Raw genomic sequence first — 14,589 nt, 5'->3', positions numbered from 1 at the left:
AATTGAACAGACGGTCGATACAAAAATCTTGCATAGTTTGATTAATAAGGATTTTAACGACACGCAGGGTGTAAATTGTTTAATCTTAAACTTTTAACAGCCTACACATGCTATAATATCTAAATGTTAAAAATGCGTAAATAATACATGTTTGATAAATGATATCGTCGCTTGATTTAAAGATGTGTTTAACATTTGGTGTAATACACGGACATCTGTATCAAAATATATCAATTTATATGTATTTTGCTACAATTTCTCCGGTTGTGTTAATCTACTAGTATTTACAGTTTTTAATGAAAATGTATCCTTGAATTTGATGTATTTTAAATGAAAATACTGAAACTCCCCATGAAAGCAACACAAATTACCACCTTTTTTATGATCATTTGAAAGATACGTCTGATTTTCAAAAATAACGATTATCATTTTCATTTTACTGACTTCGAACTTATTTTGGTTGAAAAATTTGCGAACTGTTATTGCCTCTAGCGTTTTGTATATGTTTTTAGCATGAATTGTTCCTATGGTTTTGACCTTTGGTGCCTGGTTTGTTTTTGTTCACACATTATTCTCCAAAATGATAGAATTTTATGTCAATTTGATACAGATGAAATGTTTAGCTAGCAACAAAACAAGGTTCAATCTACCATTTTCTTCATGATAAATACCTGTATCAAGTCAGGAACATAACAGTTGTTATTTATTCTTCGCTGAATTTGAGCTTTTAATTTTCCAATTTTATAAGGTGCTTATCGGTTTATTTGTTAATTTTGAGATATTGCTCGTATAAAAACTTTGGGTGATCGTTATCGAATGTTTTGTTCATTTTTTTTGTATTCCTCAGATTTTTCTCTCGATAATATTTACATATCACTTTTTCCTTTGTAACTTATGACGAAAAAGGTATTTCCGGAATAAAAATTATACTTAATTGAGACACACAACAGCTGCCATATATTGGACATGATGTTCCTACCCATCGGATTTCTTGAGATCATTCAATTGTTAAAATGTACGTGTGGATCGTTTTGTTAGTTTTCTATGATGTGTTATTGTATAATATTGTTTGTCTTTTTATGTACATGTACCATGACGTTGTAAGTTTATTTAAGAGTTTGAATGTTATTTCAGTGTCCTTAAATATGATGAGAATTTATACGACTGTCATACAATTGAGACGGTTAGCTAGTGATAAAAATAGGTTTTAATTCACCATTTTCATTACCTGTACCAAGTCCGATATAACACAGCTCTTTCCATTCGTTTGATTTTTTTGACTTCTTTGAGCTTTTCACAAAAGACTTTCGTTTTGAATTTTCCATGTTCCGTCGATAAGTTAATTCACTCTCCCCTCTCTTTTGGAACTGAAGTGACACGAATGGAATTTAACGATAAGCGATACCAGGTTTCAAATTGTGTACTGTAGACGCGATAAAAAGCGTAAATGAAACCCGTATCAAAAAGGTTGAAGAGGTTTGTTGATGTCATTTCACTTTCATTTGAACTACTGGGTCCTAACCTTGGACCGGTATACATGTAGTAAGAACTTGGCTGGTTTAACCATGTTTGTTAGCGGTCAATCATCAACTTAAGCTGTGACAGTGGACTTTTGTTTAAAAGCACAACTAAAACAGTTAATAAAAATCAGAAACAATTTTCTTAACTTTACAGAAAATCGATGCAAGGCATACACACAAACAACTTTTGTCAAATTAAACTAAGAACATTGATGCCGAGTATTCACTTGCAAGTTAATATTTTGACCTCATTGAATCCGTATTCGTGTGAACTTCAATTTAACCCTTTAGCTAAAGATGAATAACACATGCATTATGCGTGTCCGATAATTTAAAGCAAAAGAATGCCAAAATTCAATGTGAAACAAATGTAAATCAGTTGACTGACTGATTCTATCCAGAAAAAAATCAAAGAATTAACCTATATTTTTAATCTATTATATAGTATAAAAAGACTACGAAAATCCATTTGAACGTGTCGCTTTCTATGTGTATTTTTAATTATGTTTATATCGCTTAAATGTAGCCGGAGGTCAACTCGATAGTAAATAAGTTGGCGTCAAGACCAAAATACACACGTAACGGATTTACATTTTACTGAGCCCATGCCCTATAAATGGTTTATTTTAGACTTCTTATGATATGGATAAATGTTTTAGATGTTATAAATCAAATATGAGAATTTGAGTCAAATTGGTAAACAAGAATATGACAGCTAGTGTGCCTTTAAAATAATAAGTGACTAAAACAAAAATGGTTCAAATTTTATTCAATTGATTTTTGTTAACGACCACACAAGAACCCATGGCACGGTACTTGAAAGGACCAATCTACAGCTAGGCATCCGATAGTTTTGTGGAGTTCTTGGAGTTCGATTTTAATCCGGAAATCACCCTACAAAGAACAATGCAGAGTAAAATCTATATGTATTCGTTACGGTTATCTATTATACATTATATCATCTAATACTAATTTAATCTTTAATAAAATTGAGAATGGAGATGGAGAATGGAGACAACAACCCGACCATATAACAGACAACAGCAGAAGGACACCAATAGGTCTTCAATGCAGCGAGAAACTCTCGCATCCGGAGGCGGCCTTTTAGCTGGACCTTTAATAATTGATTATGTTGTTAAAGGAACATTAACTTTCAAATGTAGACGTAAACGTAACAAACGATTCATTTAGTTTCAAGTATATCACGTATAAGTAAAAGCAGAACATTTAAATGCTATTTCCTTATAAGCGGTCAGTTTGACAAAAATTGTAAAAATGGATCCGAGGAAGATTCAAAACTGAAAGTCCCTTATCAAATGACAAAATCGAAGCTCAAACACAAACAGTATTCAGGGCTAATTAAAGTAATAATACTCGTATCGATATTTCATAACAATATAGAATAACCTTTTTCAAGATATCTTTATACATGTAAATGTTATGAATGTTTGCATAGATGCCGATAGCAGAGACATTTAAATGCAATATGTTAATCGCATATATATGTACGGTTTATCTTACGTCTGGTCTGATGTTTCCGAAAGGAACTGCATTTCTCACTCAAAATGTTCTGATTTATGTTGCACATTGTTCTCAATGAATACATAGTAAATCCATAATTAGGGAAATGAAAATGAAATCACACAACCTTTCAGATCCCTTTATATATTTTTGTTAATCCCTGAATGCGTTATATGTTTCGTTTATTCGTTTTTGAATATTTCAGATTGTTCTCTCGATAATATTTCAAATTAGTTTACCTTTGTAAATGACAGAAAAGTGCTTTGCTTCTTTTTATAATCAGCGTGATCAAATGTTATAATTGCACATAAATCTTTTTTTATATAGAATTTTGTCACACCCAGGTTTTGAGCATATAATAATTATGGCAATACATAATTTTTTATGTTGCCGTGCAAGTAAACCCTGCATGGTCTAGTAAGCAAAGACTTCTCTCAGAGTGACAAAGTATGTTTACAAGTTTTGTTCTTTCACCAATCATACATATTCGGTTTGGTTCTAAGCATGTATAGAACATAAATGTATGATTTCACTCTCCTCAAATACCCGCAATTCCCTCTGAGATATTTTTTTTCATACATGGATAGATTCAGAATACAATCCTGGATATCAATTTAGTTTTTTGGCTGTCTTTGCATGTAAGAACATAGTCATCCACTGAAAATCTTAAACGTATCAGTACGAAAAAAGATAACTTTCCGATATTTTGAGGCCCACATTTTTACCTGATTATTAACTTATTTCAATATTAACCCTATTTTTTAAGTACAAGTGTGCCAAAAATGGAAAAATTGCGATATTTGTCCTTTGGTATCGTGTGCCCTTAATACAATAGTAATAAATTAATTAAGCCTTAAAGTTTATATAAGTCACTCAGACACTTATGCAAAATATTTCACCGAATTGTGAATCTTACACCTGTTACAGAAAAAAATAAATGTTATTACACTGGTAAAGAAGTACAATATATAAGACCAAAATCATAGATACTTATAACAGTCAGTAGAAAATGCAGTCAGACACAATTATAAAACCAGATTGAGGCTTAATCATCTCTTGATAGAGAAATTCATTCGTTAAGCTAATTTGGTCTCATATAATATTCATAATATACCTAAAACAATCGATACATAAAAAACAAAAAGGCATCAAGTGGTCAAAAGGTCAACACAAAGTCTGCAGCTAAAATTAATCTCTTTTTTAAACAACTTCAAATCCTAAATGGCAATAGATAAAGACAAGTTGTTTACTTTTATACTATTTTTGGATCTTTGATCGACAAGAAAACGTTTAAAGTAAAAATATGACGCAGATTGAAGATGTTAATGGTTGAAATAAATTATTGTTACTGCAATTACATTAACGATATAAATTTCGTGCACCAAGTGCGCATATTGACAATTAATATCTCTTCAAGGATGCTTGAGGGCAATAAATCTGAAGATCAAAACAGAACGTTATCGTTGAAGAGCTTATTTTAGAAGAATACACTAGTTTGAATTACAGATTATTCAAATAACACTTGTACAATTTTATCAAATCAGATTTTAAATAAAATGTAAAGTACTGTTAGTGTTTGTTCAATAACTGTACAAAACAATTTATTTCATAGTCACTGAAAAATAAATCGTAGAACAATATAACGTTTCTATAGTGGTTGAACCCTGATTTTGACGTATCGAAAAATGATAAAATCGCCAAAAGTATATCTTATAATCCTGCATGACAACCTTACGAACGATTAGTTTTTAAAGAGTAGAATGTATCAGTATCTTATAATTTTAATGCAATCGATTTATTTCATGTATTCAAAGTAATTTTTAAACTCATTTCTATCACACTTTGTCCTATGTTTAATGGCTTTTGAAAACAATTCATTAACAAGTTAAATATTCAACATGATCAAATCGTAGAAATATATTTTTGATATTTCCTGTATCTGTTTCGATCGTTTTATCAACTCTTTATAAGATTGCATTTCATGGCCTTGTTACGTCGCGAACGATTGATAATTTCGACTTAAACTTATCATCTCCGTCATTGAGCTTGACACAAATTTAGTTACTATTTCTTCTATTATGAAAAACTCACTCAAACTTGATATTTGATATAGGATCAGCCTTTATAAATTCTTTTGCAAATTCCGTTCTTTATAAATCACATCAATATCTGGCATTTGCATACGTGCGATCAAATCAGGTATTGTTTTTGGTTTACATTTATTTCATTCACCGTATCTGTATGATTGGTGGTATACTGCATAATGATAAAACTTTTCTGTGTTGAATTGAACAATTATTGAATAAAGTCATGATAATAAAATAACTGTGAGTGTTAACATTAAGAACAATTTTCAATAGGCTTTCAATACCTGAGCAGAATTTGTAAAAAACCTATCGGAATTTTAAGTCATCAATGTTCTTTGACTTCGTACATTTAAACTTTTTTTTATTGCAGATTTGATCGTCACTGGTAAGGCGAAAAGGTGTTTTATAATTTGAGGATATTGTCATCTGTAGCCAGTGCTTTGGAATGTCACATGTTTACTTTGCTAAGTATACTTGGGATAATTGCAACCGACAAAAAGATGTAATTGGTAAATTATGAATACTTACGTTGGCAACAAAGCTCCAAGAAACAGGAATCACTTTAACTTCAATTCTACCAGATAAGATATCTGTTATTGGATCCGTTAGCCGAAAATCTGAAGACGATGACCCTACAGCCGACAAAGGTGACCTGACCAGATGCAAAGGATAAATTGGACATCCGCAAGTCAAACCTAGATCAATAATTGCTTGAGGACAGGAATGGTAATAGTTCGCAAAAATCTCGCACGGATCGTCGTACACACTAAAAAAAATAAAACGTTCCACCAGAAACATATAATTCAGATATTTTGTTTTTGTTTAAACCTATGTACTGGTCCTATATCATTATCTGGCTGTTTTCATCTCAAATATTTTTTACAGGAACTTCGGATGAAAATATTGTTTTACAATGGTTACCAAAATTAAGGTTAAACACAATACACTAAAATGTTTAAATCATCTAATAAATGACGAAAGTTTGAATACAAGTGTCCTGTTTTTTTCTCTTGATATGACTTTTCATGTTACATAATGCTATTTTGTACTTTCAACGAATGTGACCTACTAAATTAGACTATTTTACCGGGTTTGTAATAACATAAGCAAGACGACGGGTGCCACATGTGGAGCTGGACATGCTTTCACTTCCGTAGCACCTGAGATCATCCCCAGTCTTTGGTAGGGTTCGTGTTGCTTAGTGTTTAGTTTTCTATGTTGTGTCTTGTGTACTATTATTTGTCCGATTGTCTTTTTCTTTTTTAGCCATGACAATGTCAGTTTATTTTCGATCTATGCATTTGACTGATATCTTTCACCCGCATTGTGTAGCACGATGTTTTATAAATTTACCTATCTCAGAATCATAGCAAAGTCTGAACTGGTCATACATTTTATCATTTACAATCATCTAAATATATTGTATTGTATGAGATTTAAAAATGATAGCAAATTTATAAATCTGTCCATCTTATGATCAAACTTTTTATCATGAGGCAAGCTTTGATATATTATATTGTTTTTTGGACACATAAAGTTTACTTAAATCAAGAGCGCCATAAAGTAATGAAATCATGTTTTACATGGGTATTTTCCAACTCTGTGTTATCTTAATAAAAATAAAGAAAAACTCGGAGTTTTATTATTTTGATCGGATCAAACAAAACGACGTTTTTACATCCAAAATACTTCCGTTTATGTCATTAAATATGAAGCAAAAATATATGTCTCTAGATGTTAGAAGCATGCCTTATTCATGTCCCGCTTCTCTTGTTACAAAACGTGCCTTGTGGAGAAAATGGTTACAAGACATGGGACCATACAGAGGTTCACTGAAAAGTCGAAATGGTGATTTAACAAATTAACTGAAAACAATACTTAACTGAGTTTGAACATATATTTCTGCATTGTGCGTTGTACATGTACACGTAGACAAGAATTGTCTCTTATATTTGTAGTTATATACAAACATAAATATTTCCCATGGTTTACAAATGTTTTTATTTAATTGATGCTCGAGTTCCCAACTCAATATCAAACTGGTTATAGGGGGAGGGTTGAGATCTCACAAACATGTTTAACCCCGCCGCATTTTTGCGCCTGTCCCACGTCAGGAGCCTCTGGCCTTTGTTAGTCTTGTATTATTTTAATTTTAGTTTCTTGTGTACAATTTGGAAATTAGTATGGCGTTCATTATCACTGGACTAGTATATATTTGTTTAGGGGCCAGCTGAAGGACGCCTCTGGGTGCGGGAATTTCTCGCTACATTGAAGACCTGTTGGTGACCCTCTGCTGTTGTTTTTTATTTGGTCGGGTTGTTGTCTCTTTGACACATTCCCCATTTCCAATCTCAATTTTATAACCAGGGAAAAAAGCTTCGCATCTTGGGGGAATGTTTATATCTATCAATCTAAAAGACTTGTGTTAAGGTATCTAAAATGCTCTTCTCCAAAAATACGAATAAATGAAAATCAATAGATTATTAATTCCTTTACTATGTCTTTTACAAGTATAAGTATATGCTAAAGCTCGTTAAAACATATAGCAAAACTATTCTTCTATGTGTATAATTCTCATTTAGGGCAGATTATCCCTTCAATTCATTTGAGGCCAACACATACCAGGCAAAGGAATTAGTGTCTCGATATTTTGCGATCATTATGAATTTCAAACAAACTTAATCGATCCTAAAATAAATCATTAGAAAGATATATCGTGATTGGTTGATTTAACATTTGATATCTAATAAAATTGAAAAGTTAAGGAAAATATAAATTAATAGACACACTATAATTCTGTACACTTATGAGAGGTGATTAAAAACAGTATGGTAATTTTGAGAGAAAGTTTAGAAAACTGAAATCTAGGAACAAAACACTTCATTTATGCATGTGAAAAACATATTTTCTCATTTTGTTATTTCAACAAACATACACATTTTTCAAGAACTGTTATATATACATGTATATATCTGCTATTTCTGATACAACAAATAGCCCGGTATGAATTACTGGTAGGTAATGACAGTCTTTGCTGAACACATTTTTATTTCCATGTTGCAAATAAACTCATCATAGATACCAGGATTAAAATTTTATAATAACACCAGACGCGCGTTTCGTCTACAAAAGACAGTGACGCTCGAATCAAAAAAATGTTTGAAAGGCCAAATAGAGTACGAAGTTGAAGAGCATTGAGGACCAAAATTTCCTAAAAGTTTTGCCGAATACAGCTAAGGTGATCTATTCCTGAGGATGAAAAGCCTTAGTTTTTCAAAAAATTTTCAAAGTTTTTTTTTACAGTTTATTTATAATTATGAACATATCATTGATACCTCAAGTCTGACTACTGGGCTGGTGATACCCTCGGGGAAATAAATCTCAGACAGCAGTGGCATCGACCCAGTGGTTGCAAATAAACTCATCATAGAAACCAGAATTAAAATTTTAAATTTACGCCAGACGCGCTTTTCGTCTACTAAAGACGACATTTTTGTGGTATTAAATACTTACCACGTACCGACGCGATGAGCACATGGTACACTATGCCAATGACCCAACAGTTTCTTATCCATAGTGACATTAAACCTCAAATGAGTACTTTTTGCAATCTTTCGGTGAATCGTTATATCGTAAGCAGTAGTGATATTTCCGGGAACACGTATAGGTTTTGGGGATAGATCGAAATGTGAAACAGTGATTGCACGTGTTGCTGGATCGCCTGAAATCACACAAGGATATAATGTTAAGTGGGTGATTATTTGGATACAAATACACAAAACTGCTACATGATATAAAAAATTAAGGAAATCGACAAATAATTAGTAAAAGATATGTCGCAAGCTTTTTTTTGGCACAATAACAATCAAAACCAAGGAGTAAACAAAGACTTACAAAACCAAAGGACATTTACATCAACAGTTATAAATAATAATTAAGAAACAACACGAACTCCACTAAAAAAATTAGGTGCTCCGGAAGGGTAAGCATTTCCTGCACCGTTAAGGCACCCGTCGTGTTATTTCTTTGTTCATTTCGGTAATGATGGAAGGTAATTATGACTGATGAAGAATATCAGATATGATTTCTGACACACTTTTGTCATAATGGCTAATCAGCTCATGATGGCGACCGTAAAATTTCTTGAGTGATGACCTTAATTTGATTGATTCATAGCCCTGTCTTAGCAACTTTTGAAAAAGGAGTATTCCTCGTTCAACAAAACCAACGTACTTTGAGCTAGCTCTAGAGTACTGTATCAATTGAGACACATATATTCCATAATATGCTGGTGCCGCTGGGATGTTGCTACACAGAAATGGAAAGTTGACTATAGGAAAATTAAAATCATCGTGTTTGTCATAACTTTTGGACAAAGTTGGGCAAATAATAACGGCAGCTATAATGTTTAAAACTTTTCTGGAACATTCGCCTGCTTCTGGAGCATTTTATTTCTCATTTGATACTATATTCACGATCGTGCTTTCCCTTCCTTGTTCCATTTATTAAAGATTGGTGTTAAGAAAACTATTACACAACTGTAACAATAAAGTATATCTTAACAAATCCTGACCACATTTTTTCGCGAATGTGACATTATCAAAAGCAAACGATCAGTGAAATTACGTCCCATCACAGTACGAAAGGTTTCACATTTCCGAAACACCTCTAACTTCTTTGGAATTGTTTAAAAAAAAATGCATTTATTGAAATTACATCCAATAATAATTTACCTTGAACAATCCAGGGAAGTAAGACCCTGATTTCACAGTGTTCTATCGTCCAGGGATAAACGTTAGTAGTCATATGCAGCAAATCTATTGGCCATGTTTAACACATACACTACATTTATATTCATTGAACAGACAAAAAATACGATCTTATAGTATAACATTCTATATTAGATCAATATATATAAAAGTAAAATCAACAAGAATACTGCACTCCGAGAAAAATTCAAAACGGAAAGTTCCTAATCAAATGTCAAAATCAAAAGTTCAAGGACATTAAACGAATGAATAACAACTGTCATATTCATGACTTAGTACAGGCATTTTCTTATATAAAAAATGGTGGATTGAACCTGGTTTTATAGCTATATAAACCTCACACTTGTATGACAGTCGCATCAAATTCCATTATAATGACAACGATGTGTGAACAAAACAAACAGACATACTAGGTAAAAATTTCAAAATAAGGTATAGCAGTCAACATTGTGATATAATCTTAATCACTTTAAAACAAACAAATATCTAAACCGGAAACACAAAAAAAGGTATACGGGAATAAATCGATTTTTACAACCTCATTGATTGTTTTTATTCTACGGGGACAAAATTCTACCCCGCCATGCTCAAGCATTAATTTATATTATACAGATATACATGTTTATAAGTTAAAAAAGGCGTTTTCTTCTTCGTTTGTAGTTTCCCGTCGAATTTGAGGCCCCTCAGTTGCTTCCCATGCTGTAACAGTTGATACTTAATGAAATAAGTTTGAAATTGAAAAATTAAATAATACATTTACATATATATCTCAATACATTAAATATATCAATATTTATCATATCCTTATAGAAAATAATGGTATTACATGTATATTGTACCCCACAATCAAACTAATTTGTACATGAAAATTAAAATTATAATTATTTATTAAATTCGAAGAATTGATTTAGCCGTGTTATATGACTTTTGTTATCAACTGCTTCCGTTTTTTTTCAAATTTCATTTCGACGTCATTCGTTAATTTTCAGAAAAAAAAACCCTAAATGACCAGTACTAACAACACAATTCATAAACAAAAATAAGATAATCCGATCAATTTTGTTGATTCAGGGACTTTCCTGCTTGGTTGGATAATTCACGGCTCAGTAATTGGTGTCATTTTTTCAAAATAATTAACAAATCTATCTTAGTTCGATTTCAAATTCTACCAAAATTTAACTCTTAGATAAGCAGCGTGTAACGAATATATGCATCCATCCTGCAAATACGATGAATATGAAGGATCCTGAGTGCACATTGTATGTCCTGAGTGCACTCAGGAGGTCATTAGCGGTATTCAGACGTACCCCAAATAAAAGATTGGATTTTTTTTCAAACTTAGCGCACATGCAATGCACCACCTCTTCGGAGTCCTCCAAAAAGGTAAAATTAACCTGTATTTGTATATCTGGTGTATGAAATTCATTGTGTATATGTTCCAGACCATATGAGTATTTGGACCGTACGCGTACGGTCCGGACCGTATACGTATACTCGTACGGTCCTGTACGAGCTGACCATACATGTTATTAGATCATATGGGTTAAATTTCAAAAAATTAACATTAATCACAATCTTTATTTTCAGATTTACTAATTTAATATTATTACAATTACACGGATAAAATGAACAAATGAACAATTGAAATAAAATATTTGTTTAATTGTATATCTTAATCCTAATTTTGGTACTCTCAACCAATGTTACACTTGCTACCACAAGTAACGTAAGTTGTATTGCTTACGAATAAAAGATTATATTATTAATAAAATAAATATTATAACTTTCCTTTTTTGATTGGATGACCATGCAGTGGTGTTGCAACGCCAAGGAACTGGTAATAGAAAGCTATTTTGATTTGATACATATGACAATGAATCTTAACAAAAGGTTCTATAAATTCAATTGTGAAAAAAATCACAATACCGTGCATTAACTCAACAACCGTCCATCGACAAATATTACTCGATATTCATTGAAATGATAACAAGTAAACAGCTATTGTAAAAGCAGAGCAGTCTTAAATTCTAATAGTTTTGTCAAAAATGATTCAAAGTTTTACCAATGCAACGATATTTTATATATTTTTAGTTGAAATGGCCTAGCGGTAGTCTGATCACTTCGAATGCAACACGCTTAATCTTTGCTGGGCATTCGTAAAGTTTTTAAACTAAAATAAGATCTTTATTATTAGTTATCAAAACATATGTTATATGTAAGCTATCTATTATAAATCTACGAGGAGTTTCAAGAAAAATGGGGGGGGGGGCATTGAAGTCTAACTTTATATATATAAAAAAAAATAAAAAAAAGATCGAGATGTGGTATTGATTGCCAATGAGACAACTCTCCAAAAGCATGAAAAGAGATTAACTTCATAAAGTTATAATAACTAACCCCTTTCAAGACAGACTTTGTCATTTCTGCGGCTCAAGAGATATCTGTGACGAATATCATTATATCATGACATGTTAAGTGTTAGATGTAGCTACAGATAGACAGACATTTTATACTGGAATATTGCTGCAAATTTTATATCAAAGGAATCGCTTTCACATTCTATACTATTATGTACTATATTAATACACACTTAATCATGTTTTTTAAAGTTCAAACTCTGAATTGAGACAGCACTATCGGTCATCTTACATAAAAATAATCTAAATTTCTACAAATGTAAGGTAAATCGGTCCTGCAAGCTACATGCAAGTTAAATCAAGGTTTTTTTTTTCAACCAATGTGCATGGTATTAATAATTGTAAATATATATTTTCTCTGTTACTATGAAATGTAGTTTTAAGGTAATAAAGTCCATTCGTTCATTAAAGTATTCTTTTTAAGATACTGATCTAACTCGAATAATTCAAGCCCTTTCCGTGTCCGATTTTCTCCCACAATGTAGCCTTCGTAGATCAGCGGAATATAACGACTGAATTATTCGGGTTAATACTGATCTGTCTTATAAATATTTTAAATTCTAATTCTAAACACAAGGACACCAGTATGGGTTAAGCCAGAGAGCTTCCGAAAAGGGGAAATCCCACCTATGTTTACCTAACCAAATCACTCATTTCTGCTCAAAATATCAAAAAGAAATTTTACTGAAATTCTCTTAGATGACCTTACATTCACATTATAGCAAAAAAATGGGGAAAAATTCAAAGGAAAGGCAAAAAAAAATTTAAGAAAAAATATACTGAAATTAAAGGGAACTATATTTGTGAACGAAAATTGACAACGAAAATTGAAGGGGGATAATTGTGTTCCCGGACCAGTACTAACAACACAATTCATAAACAAAAAAAAGATAATCCGATCAATTTTGTTGATTCAGGGACTTTCCTGCTTGGTTGGATAATTCACGGCTCAGTAATTGGTGTCATTTTTTCAAAAAAATTAACAAATCTATCTTAGTTCGATTTCAAATTCTACCAGAATTTAACTCTTAAATAAGCAGCGTGTAACGAATATATGCATCCATCCTGCAAATACGATGAATATGAAGGATCCTGAGTGCACATTGTATGTCCTGAGTGCACTCAGGAGGTCATTAGCGGTATTCAGACGTACCCCAAATAAAAGATTGGATTTTTTTTCAAACTTAGCGCACATGCAATGCACCACCTCTTCGGAGTCCTCCAAAAAGGTAAAATTAACCTGTATTTGTATATCTGGTGTATGAAATTCATTGTGTATATGTTCCAGACCATATGAGTATTTGGACCGTACGCGTACGGTCCGGACCGTATACGAATACTCGTACGGTCCGACCATACGCGTACGGTCGGACCGTATGAGTATACGCGTATGGTCCAGTACGAGCTGACCATACATTTTATTACATCATATGGGTTAAATTTCAAAAAATTAACATTAATCACAATCTTTATTTTCAGATTTACTAATTTAATAGTATTACAATTACACGGATAAAATGAACAAATAAACAATTGAAATAAAATATTTGTTTAATTGTATATCTTAATCCTAATTTTGGTACTCTCAACCAATGTTACACTTGCTACCACAAGTAACGTACTAATTTTTTTTACATTTACATTTTTGCAGTTCTATATGTTCTTTTAATAGCAAAAATATTTTTTGGTAAAGTTGCTAAATATTCTAAAACAATAGTCCTCCCACATTATATTTACTTCCGATATTTTCAATTTAAGTGATCATAATTCAATTACTTTACTGAGTGATCGACATGTTTTAAAATACAAGAGATTAACAGATTCAATTAGCGTGAATTTTTTAAATCATTAAAATATATAGTTGTTGTTTTTTTCAATTATAAAATTAAACTTTTTTATATCTATTTGAGAGTTAAGTTATATTGATCAGTTATATGGATCTAATTAACTTTGACAACTTCTTAATATTAGTCAGACCGTACGCGTACGGTCCGACCGTATGAGTATTTTGAAAAAGTACGCATACGGTCCAGACCGTACGCGTACGGCCCAAATACTCATACGGTCTGGAACATATATTACACGTTCCATCTACAATATACGGCAATGACACGGCCGGGTATTGTAAAGCTATTGAGGGACTTTTAATGTCAAATTCATATCCCTGGGCGAAGAAATTACCGGTTTGTGAAAACACTGTGTGAACGGCTTATTCTCATTTCGCCTTAGCTGTCAAAATATATATATATAATTAATCCCAGTTTGCCTTAGTACA

The 14,589-nt window shown here is 31.9% G+C and overlaps 1 long non-coding RNA gene across 1 annotated transcript in view; it reads right to left on the bottom strand.

The window, feature by feature from the left end:
* Positions 1–2,308: 2,308 nt before the first annotated feature.
* LOC143049125 (uncharacterized) overlaps positions 2,309–14,589 on the bottom strand; it is a 32,404-nt gene continuing 20,123 nt past the window's right edge. Inside the window, exons 3-5 of the long non-coding RNA XR_012970075.1 lie at positions 8,642–8,849; positions 5,657–5,894; positions 2,309–2,414 (exon numbers count right to left, since the gene is read on the bottom strand). This is a non-coding gene — a long non-coding RNA (uncharacterized LOC143049125). The remainder of the gene's footprint in view (positions 2,415–5,656; positions 5,895–8,641; positions 8,850–14,589) is intronic.

The sequence above is a fragment of the Mytilus galloprovincialis genome, chromosome 10 (assembly GCF_965363235.1).
Source record: "Mytilus galloprovincialis chromosome 10, xbMytGall1.hap1.1, whole genome shotgun sequence".
NCBI classification, from domain to species: Eukaryota; Metazoa; Mollusca; class Bivalvia; order Mytilida; family Mytilidae; genus Mytilus; species Mytilus galloprovincialis.
This window is presented reverse-complemented; position numbering and strand designations above follow the sequence as displayed.